Source organism: Rhinolophus hipposideros, assembly GCF_964194185.1.
Source record: "Rhinolophus hipposideros genome assembly, chromosome: 7".
Lineage (NCBI taxonomy): Eukaryota > Metazoa > Chordata > Mammalia > Chiroptera > Rhinolophidae > Rhinolophus > Rhinolophus hipposideros.
The window spans coordinates 46,793,648-46,807,341 of record NC_138053.1 but is presented as its reverse complement, the minus strand read 5'-3'; the positions used below and the strand labels follow the sequence as shown (position 1 = coordinate 46,807,341).

The window sequence follows — 13,694 nt, the reverse complement described above, 5'->3', positions numbered from 1 at the left end:
GTATTAAAAAAAAGCTATTCATGGCTTAAGTCATTAGGGTGCCTGTTTTCTTTATTATAATTACTGAAACAAGAGATTTTGAAATTAATCTGTTGCTATATAGACTTGAAGAAGGGAGTCTAGGAAGTGACCTTATTTTGGACTTACCATGTTTAGTGTAACAACTTAGAGTTAATAGATTTTAAAGTAATTTATTGTTCAAAAACATAAACAAAACAGAAACATGTAGCTACTAGAAATGTAGGGATATACTTTTTATTTTATCATAGAAATAATATGTTAATAAATTTAAAATAGTGACAAGTTAGACAATTACTTTTTGAATAATTTTATAAGATTTTTTTCATGAATGTTAAAATGTCCCAGTTTATTTAAATTTTCAATCTTAAAATGTTCATTTGCTATCTGTATTTAAAAGGAATAATTGTTTTACCTAAAACAACTAACATTAATAGAGTAAATAATTGTTTGAAAGATACTTTAAAATATTTTGTTTGAGCAGAAAAGAAAGTACATATTAATTTTAGCTAACAACTCGGTAAAAATTTCCTTTGTGATCTGTCTTCCTTTCCCTCTCCCACTCTTCCTTCTTCACTCTTTCTGTTTTTCTCTCCCTCTTTTCTTCCTTGATATAAAAACAATAAATTTGGATCTAATATTATGTATTGTGATCTAATGAAAAAAATCAGGACCACGTCTCCTAAAGTGGTTTAGTTTATCTGGGTAACTCAGACAAAGAGGTTCCCGGAGAAATAACATTTGTATTTTGCACGTTTATCTGAATAATTGTCTGTAAATCCTGATTTTTCTATAGCTGGAGAAGCATGGCATCGATGTATTCATACCATCATCTTGCCCAACCTTGATAGTTTACGATTCACTTGCTTAGTTTTCCTTATTTGTACTCTTTCTAGTTCCCCGAATTCAGGATTCAAGGATACTTTGAATGTCATGATAAGCTTGATATCTATCTTCTTACCCTGGTAGCAAGGTCTAACTCTTAGCAAGGTCTTAAATCTTGCATAATTATGTTTAATTTTACTATTACAAAAGTTTTGACAACATATAATATGAAACCACTTTAAATAAGGCAGAAATATTTATACTTCACAAAATTTCTAATTGCCACCTAAACCTTTGAAAAAAATGTACCAAATGTTAAGAAAGGGAAGTGACTTTTTAGATATGTATTTTCTATCCCATTGTTGTTCCTGGATTTTTATCCCTTTATAGGCAGAGACTGAATCTATTAACTTTTCAAAGGGCAATTTTATAAAATTTCATAAAGGGAAGGTATCTATTTAATGCATGATTTTCATGACACTAATATTTTAGTAATCACTTATATTAGTTTATGTATAAGGAAAAGTTGCATGGGTCTGTATTCTGACCCTCTCACTTATTAGATTTGTGACCTTGGGTACTTAATGTCTCTTGAGTGATAGTTTCCTCATATGGAATATGAAGGTAATAATAGTACCTATCTCATAGAGTTCATATGATTCAATGAATTAATTTAAATGAAACACTTAGAATAATGTAGCTAGGTATTTGCTCTTATTATATATAATAATAATTTTTACCCTTATGGTAATGTTTCCTAAAATCTTGCAGTTATCAGTGTTCTGCGTAGGCAATCATACATCCTAGTATGTGCTTCCCTGTATGAACAATAGATGCAAATGATGTGCATTCTGCTATGATCAGAATGTTTGTGTCAAATTCTTAGGTTGAAGTCCTAATGGCCAGTGTGATGATATTTGGAAGTGGGGCCTGTGAGAGGTGATTAGGTCATGAGAGTGGAGCTCTCATGAATGGGAGTAATATATTTTTAAAATGTAGAATATTTATGAATTGATAATAACAAATCTGCTAGAAGATTTAAAGCACCCAACACAGAACTTTGGTTCTTTGACTCTGAAGTTACCATTGGTAATTGGTATTTGAAACTTATCATTAACACTGTTCTGTATAAGATAGATGATTACCTGTTGAAGCTTTTCAAAAACAAATTGGACAACCCATGACCTACTGAGTCAGAATTTTTAACAGGTGAGGGTTGGGGTTCTACATTTTATAAGTGCCCAGGATTATCATAACATGCACCTCCTGATGAGATCTGCTTTAAAGAATAGTTTTGGTGGTTATAGGAAATGAAAAAAACTAAAAAACACCACCTAAAGAAAGTTTGGTAATCTTTTATATTGATGCTACACCTGTATAAGAATCTTGCCAATCAATGTCATTTTCAAAATACGTTGTAAAGAACACCAGTCCCTCAATATAGTAAAGATTTTCATAAGAAATTATTCTTTAAACAAGCACAGCTTCTTATGTTTAGGACCATTAGAATTTTAAAATAGAGTTGTTCCCCAATTCATTTATGGGTTCTTTTATGGTAGACTCTTTTGTATGTTCTAATACAAAAATAAACAAACAAACACAAAACAAAAAACTTGGGAATTTGCAGACCTAAGACTATGTAGGTTCTAAGAAAGCTTCACAGGTGGGGATGGTGGTAGGTATAGGGGAACACATTAAGATGACTGAATAAAAAAATTGACATTTTCTCTCTATTAATGCCAACCTAACTTGGTTATTTCTAAATAATTATTTGACTTTTATCAGTCACGATAAGTCAGGATGGAAATTAAAACATTTCCCTTTCCATGCCTGATTCAGTAGAGTACTCATTCTCAAAATCATTCTTTTGATTGATTTTGATTGAACACAATACTATAGAGTTCTTTTACTAAATTATTAGATGTCAGAGGTGATATACAGAAGAATGTATTCTTTTTTATGTTTCTATTGAATCAGTACTTGAACGATAAGGTTAAGCAAAAATTTTGTGCTGATTCTACTCTAAGAAAATAGTATCAGTGTTTACTCAAATGATTCATGAAATCATTAAATTTACCTCTTTTTCCTCTGTAGTTCAAATGGGTAAAATCAATCCAATGGTAAGATTTAGAGAGTGAGTTTAAACCACTTATAGTCATTCACAATAATCATGTGACCTACAAGAAATGTTATTATTTGTTGAATAGTTATTCTTCAAGGTTCCTTTTTCTTTCACCCTCATGTTTCTGTATTTTTCCCTATCAAGTTATTTATTTCTTCCAGGTTTTTTTTCCTATCTTTGACCTTAGTTAGGTATAATACTTCTCACTTTTATTTAGAGCATTTAAAATTTTTCATTTTATATAAAGTCTTTAAATATATTTTATATAATCTATCCTTCTATCTGAACAGTAACTTAAATACAGACATTTTTTCTGCTTCTGTTCTTTCCCAGCTGTGTTATGATAACTAGTCTTGTGTAACTGTGTTCTTTGGCTAAGATATCTGGTAACCATTATTTACAAATAATATACTCCTTTGTACAAGGGTAGGCTATTCTCCACAAGGATATTTTAAATGCCAACTCTAGGTTAATATATTAGGCTTTGAATTTAGTGTTTGCTTTATAATGAATATTACCGGCTTCTTTTTTTAGAAGTTGTATTTATGGATAAACAAATCAGTCAAACTTTTATTTTGTTATTTTTGTTCATTTGTATTTAACGATAAGAGATTTGCTGTCTTTTAGATTCTATTTTATTTATAAAGTCTTTAGTATTTTCCTTGGTGCTATTTTCATTCAACAATGTTTTGTTCAACCACAAATGAGCACTTACAACATGTCGGTAACATGATGGACCACTTTTCTAAATATCAGTTTATTATGGAATAATTATATAAATATCAGACATGTGGAGATACTCACAGCATTGACTTTATGGAAAGTGTTTCTTATATCAGTAGTCTTTTATTTTATTTTATATAAAATTATAATGCCTAAAAATTATTAGCCCATCATAGTAACAGTTTGTCTGTCTTAATTTATGATTAAACATGATGGTAAATGTGTCTGTGCAAACGCTTATTTAATGAATTTCAGAGAAAGTAAATGTATAACTCTGTAAGGCCTACTATGTTATAAAGTCCCCACTTCCGTTTCATGATTAAAAAACCTTAAGAGATTGAAATTTGGACTTCTTAGTCATTTATGAATTGTAGTGGAATGGCATCATATATATTTAATATATCTTTATTTAACTATATTCTAGGTAATTACAGATTTACAAAGAGAAAAGGAAATTATATTTTTGAATAATTCGCTACTTACCTGGTATTCCACTTCGCAAGTGTATGCCCACAAGTAGTGGACGGAATCAAGCCTGACAAGAGTTAATAACAATGGGAAAAACTTATGAACAAGTATGAGTCACTTTAAGAATTGGGGTTATTAACAAAAAAAAATGGTAACCATCATTTAGGTAGCCAAGCAAGGAAGGTGATGATATCTTCATCCAGGGGAAAAAAAAAACAATGAAAAATTAATTGGAAAACAGAGAGAAATCTGATTAAGGAAGCATCAGAGGAACTGATACATTTTCCACAGATTAAGATGATGACATTAAACTGGAAGAGCTAGCAAGTTTAGTATTTCCATATTGATGATGTATTTAGATTATTTCAAACCTTGAGTAATTTTGTTTCTGAATATAATTTCTCTATGAAACTATATGGTATTCATTAAATATTTATGCATGCATGTTACTATAGAGAATTACTTACGGTATGTATTACTGTGCTTAATGGGCAATTTAAGGAATTTTTAAGGGTATTTTTGATCAATTGTGATTGTTTGCCATATGCACTGACTTTACAATAGAATTGAACTCCTTTGTATCTACTACTCCATAGGAGAACGCAAAGCAGTTTTTCCCTACTTTTCTAGTCAGTGGTCATAACCACTCTTCTATGTGGCAATGATAGTAGTAAAAGGTGCTATGCAGGCACTGAGGAAGGACATGTAACCGAGACTTCTAAGGCCTTCTGACAGGGTGATATCTTTACGGAGCTATGTAATATATCAAGGATGTGTGAGAATTAGCCAGTTGAGTAGTAGGTGGTACAACACAATTTCTGGAAGAAGATCACATGTACAAAATCCAAGAGGAAACAGAAAATGGTACATCAGACAAAATTCAGCAAGGTTGTAAAAGTAAGTTGAACCAGGGAAATAAAGAGATATTAAAGTACCTTAGGCAGTTTTATCTTTGTCTTCAAAGCAATGGAAAAGGACATGACTTGATCAGATTTGCAGCTTTAGAAAAGTTCTCTTAGACATTGTCTAAGGAATGAATTGTAACTGCTGTGGCCATTTTTAAGCTATAACATAATCTAGGCAAGAAAATACGGAAGTACTGGGTGCAGAGAATTAGACAGGTTTAAGAACTTTTTAGGAGGTACTGACTGTGCAAGATGAAGTTTTAGAAGCCATCAAGAATGGTTCCCAGTTTGGCTCTTGCAAGTCGTAGGGATAGTGGCATTATGTAGGCTTTGTCCTGAGACTACAAGTTACTAAGACATCGTGTTGAAAGTGTTGAAAATGAGAAGTTAACACATTGTTAACAATGATTGTTAACAGTGGATTATGAGGCAAGCTTCATCAATATAAGGTGTAAGGTTAAGAGTATACTCATATAAATGGTGATCAATTTCCCAAATGTTATTCATTTTGTCAAATCAATCCTTAAAATAATTTTGCTGTCATTTGTCTAATTTTGAATATTAAGACAAAAGAATATATGTTATTTGTTTTAAAAATAAAAAAATCTTCATTAGGTTTTTATTGAAAAATAAAAAATCCATAAGCAATATGAGAAACAGTGTAATATAAGGAAATGTATGTTGTGGGCGGCTGGTTAGCTCAGTTGGTTAGAGCATGAGCAGGGTTGCTGGTTCGATTTCCACATGGGCCAGTGACCTACACTCTCTACAAGTAGATTGAAGGACGACTTGAATTGGAGCTGATGGGTCCTGGAAAAAGCACATTGTTACCCAATAAAATAAAAAACAAACAAATAAAGAAACATATGTTAAGATGTTTGGTATGAAATTTCTGAAGAAAAACTTTTTCATTTAGTCAAGACGCTTAACCTAATAACTTAAAAGTGCTTCAAAATTGTCTGAAAGTGCATTTAGTTTTTCTTACCAGATTCAAATAATATAATCATTTTTACAAAGTATAATAACTTAACTTATGGAATCAGGTCATTTTTTTTATATATATACCAGAAGTAACCTCTCCATACCTAATTGTATAGATTAAAATAAAAACTGTCATAGCATTGTTACATGATTTATTCAGAGTCACTGAGATAGTGATTACAGTCAAGTTTAGGATCTTTGTGAAGAATTCTTTAATTCAGTCTAAACATTACTTATTTGACCACTTGGCAAAAAGAAAAAGACAAAAAATATTCCTTCTTAGTAAAAGTATTGCCTTCATCATGTTTGGTTAGAAAGCTGGTTGGGATAATACCGCCCACCAGAGAATCTCTTTTTTTGAAAACCTTTCCAGTTTTCAAGTGAAGAAGCCTCTGAAATTTAATCTCATATTTACCTTCATAGAAACAATATAAACTGACTAAATTATATCACAAAGGCATTAACTTTAGTGGAAAGGACTATAAAGAAGTGCAAATAGTACTCTTAACGAATCAAAATTATTCTAAATTTTTCTAAGATTAAGCAAATACTGGCAACATGAAGTGGGAAGTTTATCATGTCACTGCAACTCAGTCAAGTCCTTCTTCCCAGCCCTGTAATTATTAAACACGAGGATTTGTGATCTAAATTAATGATTCTTATCTAACCAGTTCACCATGTAATTATGCAGTATTTCAACTTTGCCACTTTCATCCTACTCTAATTTTGACTTGTTAGTTAAACTAATGATCTGGTCCTAGTTCTAACCAGTTAACCTAGAGTCATGTAGATAATTTACTGGTAATACATTATTTAAAAAAGAAAATGAACTGAAAGAGTCCCTGTATCATATCTTTAAAACAGGATTTATATTTCATTTATTTTTGCCCAATTTTTAAATTTATACTAGTTCATCGAAACCCTAAGCTCTGTAGAAAGGCTAGATTTATTAAAAGTTGACCAAAATAAGAAGAATGAAATTGTCAAAAAACCCTTTAAATCTCTATGAAGAAGAAAACTAAGGAAATGTCTGAAGTTGACAGAAGGCCATACCTGACTCATATACAACAATGAAAGCTTTATGCTGGCTCCAAACATTTCACGACGTAGGTCACAGGCAGAGGCAGGTCCCTTTATAAAGTTGGTGAAAGCTGAAAATTTGTTGTTTTGTTTTCTGAAAACTTATTAATTATTAAAACTGTTTTCCAATGTTTGTTATTTTTAACTGCAAAATGGTATAAATTGGAGGCTAATGTTGCTCTTTCGTAAACTGCTTTTCTCTACTAATATTTTATTCGCTTAATGTTTACTGGACTGGCATAGCGAATCAATAGCGTAGTATTGTACATAGGTTCAAATTAATGTTTAAGGAGTTCTTTATTATTAACTCTTAGTATTTAAGAGTTTATATTTCAATCAATTAATATTTATTGAGGAAACACTATGTGTTAGAGACTATATATACCAATTTGTCTTATGCTAACAGCGAATAGAACAAACTCAGCCCCTGCCTTCATGGAACTTAGATAAATTACTTCATGGGACTTAGATAAATTACTGCAAGTGTGATGAAATCTACTAAGGATGTTGTGGGACCATACAAAGGACTATCCAAAAAGGCGATCATCTAGTTTCAATTCAGATATGCTGTTTGAGTTCACTCGGAAACATCCTTAAAACTCAACTTTGAAACCTAGTCTTTTTTTGTCAGTTTGCTCAAAGTGAGCTAGCCTTTTAATGTTCTCTTTTGGAAATCTACTTCAGAGCCATCTGATACTGGAAACTGCTTTCCAAAGAGATGTATCCACATAAGAAGAAAAAACAATGTAAGAAATCAAGTTACAGTTAGTGCTTGATAATGGAAAAGAAAAACTGTAGTTTCCCAGATTACTTTCGAAAAAAAGTAGTAAGATGTTGGAAAGCTGCATTTATCTTAGAACTTCCACAGTGTTTCATTTTAATTGCTTGTGTGACTTATGGCTTTCTTGAAAATAGTTGTGTCCTGCTCTACTCATTACAAACTTTTTGAATACATGGATGTAGTTGTGTCTTCTCGATAGTGCTTGACCCATAGAATACATTCAATGTTTGTTGCATAAGTGAAGGGATGAATGAATCCTTAGTTTAAAGAACTGAGTTCGTTTGGTATTAATATATATATTTTTTTAATTTAAAAAGAAATCAGATTGTTTTGCAGGTTTAGGACAATATTTAATATCCAACTTATTTTTTTAAATGCTGTGAATACCTCTGGAGTCTGTACTTTGTATCTTTAGTGGCCCACCCTGCCTCTGACATTGAAAGTATTGGATTTCCAAAGATGACCTTTTAGGTTACCACAGTGTCAGTGGAAATTTGTCATTAAGTCTGACTTCCAGCTGTGCTGGCTTAAAGAGGAGCCTGACTTTTGGAAAAGTATACAGACATAGATGCATACACACACACGCACACACACACACACATTTAAGTGTTTATTGCGATGTTAATTATCAGTTTATTTGGTGATTGCTGATTAATAGGTTAGACCATTGACCTTTTTTGTGAGATGGTCATCAGTTATTCAGATTAGATTGTGAAAACTGGATAACAACTGATTACAGATTTGAAAAAGGGCTGTAGTGAGGGAAAATAATGTTTGCTTGTTTGGTCAGATTAGAAATTTACTACCTTAAGAGAGGTCACTTTAAGACACTTATTGAAGAATGGTGTGACCAACCTTATCTCAGCTTCTTTTTTGCTTATCATTATGTCTGTCAGTAAGACAAACTACAGAGACATAGGATAGCCCAGGTCATTGGTTTCTTGTTTTCCTTGGTGAAAGAAAGAGTATATTTTATGAAGTTTCAGATTTACTTAGAATACATTTACTGACTTAAGGTTTAGATTTTGGTTTTCCCCTCAGTATTTTCTATCTTTTGAAGTAAAACAGAATGACTTATTGATTATAGATACTTAATAAATATTTGTGAAATGATTGAGTAAAATAGCAAAAAACAGCCATAGAAGATTGGCTACTCTCTATGCATAACAGATGATAGTTCTATAACAGTTGGGTTATTTTTAATTTGGAAAGCTGTATATTTATCTTATTTTTTTATTATTTCATTTTTATGTCTCTAAGAAGCTATAAAAGTTAGCCTAAAAGTTCTTCAAATTCATCTGATGAATCTCAATTTGACCTTTTGTAAGGACATACACATTTTATTATAATACTTTAATGCTGATATCAAATATTTCTGACATTATGGTTTATGAAACAGTTTATGTCATTTAATCGTGTCAGAAATCATGGTTAACATACATTTCTTAGTTGAGGAACTTAACAGATCCGGTAATATGTCCAAGGTAAATGTCAAAGTTAGAGACCCAGATCCAGTCCTTCTGATGTGACTTTCCATGCACCTCATTTGGAGGTTCATAAGTAAATAAGTTTTGATTCTTTTTTGAAAAGCACACATTTGAAAATAAGAGATCAAGTCTTCATATTTATCATGTATAGCACTATTGGATAATTTGTTAGGGCTGTAGCAAAGTATAAGGTATGACCTCTTTCTATAGGGTGTTTATAATCTAATTGGAGAAACAGGAGGTAAACATAAAAAGAGAATAATGAGACGAGATAGTACATGTGAAATGAGTGGTTCAGACTATCAGCCCATGGAGAAAGGAGAGATGCTGTGGATTGGAACTACTTGAGATGACTGAAACGACACATGGGCTTGCTGGAAGAAAGCATGTAGGTGCACCAATAGAGGAATGGGGGACATTCAAGACAGGGAAAGTAAGGAACAAAAAGGAAGATGTAGGAACCCCGGAGCCCTTGGAAGAGTTTACAAACTATGGTAGAAGATTTGTGGGAGGTATGGTAAGACAGGCAGGTGAGGGTCACATGGCAGAGAGATTTGAACGCAGGGCTAGGATCTTAGGAATTATTTTATAGGCCATAGGAACAACTGAAAGTTGTTTTGTTTGGACATGCCCTATTTCACATAGCACATATTTCTTCATGGTCAAGGGACCTGAAGATCAGAGCCTCTTTTATTCAATAATTTAATCTAAGATCTAAGTAGCTGTTGCCATGAATAACATGCCTCAGAACTTGAATGTTTTGTTTTGGGCAGGGGCTGGAGATAGGTGTGTGTGTTGGGATGGGAGTGGGCCGAAGCATGGCAATCTCCATTAGATTTTTATGGTATCATCTCAAAAGGGGAGAAAAGATCCACAGATAAGCGAGAATAAAAAGGCCCTGATAAAACAAATTATAAACCTAAAAAAATGTTTTTTAAAATTCTGGGACTTAAGTGTTGCATGGTCAAAGACTTAAGTTTACCAGGAAGTTTTACTCATGGGATTTCTTTAGATTGCTGGCGGTTTAGCCAACAGTGTCATTTCCTTGCGACATTGACAGTACCCAGGAAGCCAACACTCTGCCCCTGTCATGTCTGAACTACTGCTGCCAAGCTCCTGCCGTTCTTCTGTCAGATGAGAAGAAGTGTGGCTTTCTGTGGAGCCACCTTTCACAATAACAAGGCTTGTGTAAAGATTTCCCATTTTCTAGATTCAGTGAACCTAATGAGACCTTGAAATTCATCCCACAGCTCTGCCAATAAGTATTTCAGTGGTATTAAGTTAATTGGCAATAGTTTTTTCTTTTTTCTTTTTCTTTTCTTTTCTCAAAAATTCCTGGAAATGGTGAAAGACTCATTGTCGTGACAGAGACTGATGATAATATTAAAAACTGAGAATTCTAGAGATGAAACCTCAGAAAAATATTCCCCAGTCAAGATCAAATTTATACTCTTGTGCCTGGATTTGAAAAATTGCAAATTTATATAGCGTATCTGTTTTTCTTTTCTTTCTTTCTTTCCCTCTTTTCCTGCTCCCTATACTCACCCAGTCATTTCCTAAATCTTTTTCTCTCGTGAACATTATTCCAACCAGGCCACACTCCTTCTCATTACTCTTTGAACATTTTCCATTCTTTTCCAACTCTATTCAAGCTCTCGCTCATATCTAAAATGAGTATGTATAACTTAGTAAGCTTAATATGAATTGATATTTTTTTCTTTAAAAATGGGATGCAGGATTTGAAAGGGAAAGCTTTCGCTTAAAAATATGGAAGGTTGTGAATAATGTAGACATGTTGGAAGTCCCATATTTGACTTCCTGTAAATGTGGATCACATCCCTGCTTTTGTATATAAAACAGCTTTGCTTGTTTGGATACCTAGAATAATTGTTCAAGGGATCCAATATCAGAATAGAAATAAGTATCCAGCATTGAGACCAAATAGAGTGAAAAGACCAAACATCAGCACAAGCAGAGGATAAGGTAGGATGGGTTGAGATTTGAGGACTGCTTTAATGAGCAATTTAATACTTAGGTACCAGGGGTTAGAGTAGCAGCTCTCTTTCCTGGTTTCTGTCATTGCAGGGAGGACAGGAAAAGATAGGATGGAACATTTTCTCTTCTATTAAAGGCTATAGAAATGTTATCAAAACTTCATTTTAAATGAATATATAAATTAAGAGAATATATTATAATATAATTTGCCATACATGTACATAATAAACTGAAGAGAAAACTATTTTCCATGGTGCAAACACAAACCCAAAAAGATATATCCTGTTTCAACAGCAATTAGTTTATATGCTAGCCCTTTTTCCTCATAATTGTAGCAGCACTGTAATAGTCAAGAGAAAGGAATAAAAAGGTGCAGCGAACCGAACTGAAACACTTAGCTATACACAGCTCTTGGTTCTTTGTGGTAAATAATGCCAGACACAAAGAAGTTTGAAATGTGGAGATAATAATAATAAATTATGAGGTTAAGTTTTCCCGCACATGCAGAGAATTATCAACTAAATATTTATTATCAAGTAAGCACAAAATAATTCATGGAACTGTCATATAGGGTGGTAGAAGAAATTCTGTTTGTCTTTTTAGGTGTCCCAGTGACTCCCTCGTATAAAATATTCACTTTGGGCAAGTAGGAAGAATCCTGAGGCAGGAATGATGATTCTTCCTGCCATCAGACAACCACAATTATCCAAAGTTCACAACTGGACATAGGACCACTTAAAGATTTCGCATAGGGCATTGTATCTAAGAGTAAACAAACCTCAGTGAATTCTTATACCCTGTTCATAAAATGGTGGAGAATATCTCTAAAATATTATAGCCAATCTCTACATCTCAAATGCCTTTAATTTCACCCCGGAGAGCCCATATGCTATATTCATCATGCTTGTTTTTGTGTCTTGTGTTCACCAAGAGATATACACATTTTTTTGTCATTCAATATACTAATTAGTACATCAATTATTGATTGAGATATAAATCACAAAAGTTCCTCTAGTAGCTTTTTCAAAAGTATGGAATTTATTATTAGAATCCCAACAAGCTGCTCCTGGTCTTTGCATTCTTAATTAGATGCTAGCAACATGGTTTATACGAGTAGCTCACACTGGCATGCACATTTAAACATGTTGTATTTTAAAGTAAATAGTACAACCATATCACATATGAAATATCCTTTTGGGTACTAACATGTAAGCCATCATTTGGAGTGAATGACACAACTTTTTGGCAACTTTATTTTTTTTTAATTTTACCATACATTTTAATTTAAACTTAATGTTCTTTCCTCCTAGATGTCCAACATGTCACTAAATGTGATATTTCTCCATTTTTCAAGTCTATCTACAGTTGAAACATCCTCTAACTCTGACACTTTTGCTACTTTTGTTTATAGACAAGCTTGTATTTTGTTGATTACTTATATGATTGTGTAAACAAACCCTAGGTGAGAGTGGCCTGGTCAGAAATCAGGAAATCAGAATTATCCTCCTAAGTCACCTCCTACTTTAATTAAAAAAAGAGAAATCATTCAGCTTGAATGTGTTCAGAGAAACACCCTTTTTATTTACCTTTCTCTACTCCCAATTCAGTTTTAGTGGATAATAAAATAAAACATGAAATATATGGAAAGTACAATATACTTTGATGGGCATTCAATTAATATTTGATCAAGGAATAATTTACCCATTTTTAAATAGTCATATGATAAAATATAAAAACAAAGACTGTATTTTGGGGCAAGTTACTTAACTAAATTCGTTTCCTAAAGCCTTGGTTTCCTCATAAGTAAAATGAAGGCAGTAATAGTAAGTACTTCACAAGGTTTAAGATTAATAAGATAATATATGTAAAACCCATAGCAAAGTATCCAGCACATATATTCTCAAAAATGGTATTGATTTAAAATAAAAAAACAGGTTCAGAAGAATGGTCAACAGTGTCCAATGACCACAGGTCCCTCAGAGAAGCATGAACTGCAGAGGGAGAACTCAAAATACAGTGTTTTCTTCTAGAATGTGATATATATGTGCCTGAAAAAAACCCCTCATTCTGCAGAATTGCGCAGTAAAAATAATATGGCTTATGGGGGAAAAATTAAGATTTGGGTAGACCACACAAAATCGATTCAGCTTTAGGTCGTTGTTGTTAGTTCTCTAGTTACAATCCTAATAAAAATAATAACTCCATTAACTCTCTAGCAACATCTGTGCCCAGCATCACAATAAGCTAGCCCTTTGCATCCCACTTCCTCTTAAATGGAGGAGATGGGAGTTATTGACTGTACCTGATTC

General features: G+C 32.6%; 1 protein-coding gene across 2 annotated transcripts in view; it reads left to right on the top strand.

Moving 5' to 3' along the window:
* The window catches only part of XRCC4 (X-ray repair cross complementing 4), a 251,860-nt gene that overhangs the window by 143,725 nt on the left and 94,441 nt on the right, over nt 1-13,694 (top strand). The gene's annotated exons all lie outside the window — the stretch shown is intronic.